Source organism: Marmota marmota, unplaced genomic scaffold, assembly GCF_001458135.2.
Source record: "Marmota marmota marmota unplaced genomic scaffold, marMar, whole genome shotgun sequence".
In the NCBI taxonomy this organism is placed as follows: domain Eukaryota; kingdom Metazoa; phylum Chordata; class Mammalia; order Rodentia; family Sciuridae; genus Marmota; species Marmota marmota.
This window is the reverse complement of record NW_026000102.1, coordinates 3,504,528-3,506,737: the sequence shown is the minus strand read 5'-3', so window position 1 is coordinate 3,506,737 and position 2,210 is coordinate 3,504,528.

Here is a 2,210-nt window from a genome sequence, read left to right as displayed (position 1 = left end):
ACATATATATATATATATTATATATATATATATATATATATTATATATAAATATGATGGAATATGTATATGTTAGCATATGTATATATTATACATAGATAGAAGATGTATATATAGAGATAGGATATATAGGCATATATTTTCTACATATATATATTAATATATATAATATAATATTATATATATATATAAAATATGTGGCGGCCATGCCTGTAATTCTAGCAACTCTGGAGGCTGAGGCAGGAGGATTGCCAAGTTCAAAGCCAGCCTCAGCAACTCAGCAAGACCCTGTCTCAAAAAAGGAAAAAAATGGCTGAGGATGTAACCCAGGGGTAGTGCCCAGTACCAAAACAAAGTAGTCATATAAACGAAGAGCCATGGGGCAGAGTCTGGGAAAGAAAGAGTGTCAAACATGAAGCCCCTGTGTCCTCATCCAAGTCCCCTCCTGGCCTCGGTGTGGGGCAATGTGCAGGGCGCTGCTGAGCCAGGAAGCTTGGCCACACTGCAGCTCCAGGTGCTGGTGGTGGCCTGGATACACGGGCAGGACCACTGGGCGGTATGCAAGTCACTGCTCCTGGTCTCCAAGGATGTCAGGTGGCACCAACCCTCTGATGGCTTGGCTGGTCTTGATCACTTGGCCAGCCCCGCCCTAGTCATCTCATTAGCATAGACTCAGATGTGGTCCAAGGGGCCCACCATGAGTCGTTCCATTAATAGGACTATCAGGTGTGGCCCAAGTGGCCCACCATGAATAACCAAGACATTCCTGTCACTCAAGAAATTTCAAGGGTTCGAGGCAACCTCCCAGGGTAGGACATTTTTTTTTCCAGCACTGGAGATTGAACCCAGGGTGTTGGGAGTCCCCCGGCTCCAAAGATTAATTTTCCCATCCCTGGAGAAGAGCCGTCCAATGGTGAGCCCTGCTGACTCACATGATCCTTACCCACCAATCAGACTAGTCCTGCTGACTCACGAGATCCTTACCCAAATCAGAAAGCACCCCGTGCCAACTGTCAAACCTTAAACTGTTAAACTGTCATAACTGTCAAACCCCGCCCCCCCACACACTCTATAAATATGCAGAGCTGTTCCTCAATAAATGGGCACTTCTTCGACGACGAGCCTTGTCCGGTCGTTCCTTCACAGGGTGCCTACCACTGAGCTACATCTGCGGCCCTTTGTATATCTTGTTTTGAGACTGGGTCTTGCTAAGTTTTTCTGAGGCTGGCCTCGAACTTGTGATCCTCCTGCCACGGTCTCTGGGTCGCTGGGATTACAGATGGGTGCCATGTCCACAGCAGAAATCTCTTTAACTAAATTCTCTGCTACACAGTGACATGGATTTTCCTGATGTCGGTCCATGCTTGTATTCCTGGGAAGATACAACTCCCTTGTTAAAACGTTGCTGGATCCTTTTTGCTAATCTTTAAATGGATTTTCCATCTGTGTCTGTGAATGAGGTTGCTTAGGACTTTCCTTTCTCTATCTTGTCCTTCACTAGTGTGAGTTCATAGAATGAGCTGGAGAGTGTTCTCTCTCTCTGTGCTGGAAGGATTCTTGTTAAATTGAGCAATTAGTTCCCTGAAAGATTTGAAGAACTCAGCTGTGAAATCTGACTTGTGTGGTTGTGGCCAGAATTTCAAAACCATTTCAATTTCTTTAATAATTCTAGGATCATTCAAGATTTCTATTTCTTCTTAGGTTAGCATGAATGTTATATTTTTCTAGGAATATTTCTCTTTGATATAATTTTCAAAGCTATCCATGAAATTGCTTCTTGTATTTTCTTTTTATTATCATTTTTATTTTTCAGGTTTTTTTTTTTCTTTTTTTGGTACTAGGGACGGAACAGGGCCTCACACATGCTAAGCACATGCTTTATCACTGAACTACACCTCAAGCCCTCCTATCAGTTTAATCTCTGCTGTGTTTATAGTTAAATATCATATATATGCTGTGGTTTGCATGTGTTTGTTCTCCAAAGGCTCATAAGTTGGAAGCTGGGTCTTCAGTGTGGCTGTGTTGAGGTTGCAGGACCTTTAAGAGGTGGGGCCTTGGGGGAGGCCTTTAGGTCTTTGGGCGTTCTGCTCTCAGAAGGGATGAAGGTGATTCTCCTGGGACTCCCAGTTGGTTCTCAAGAGAGTGAGTTATTATAAGATTGAACCTGGCCCAGGTGCAGTGGTGCACACCTGAAATCCCAGTGTTCCAGGA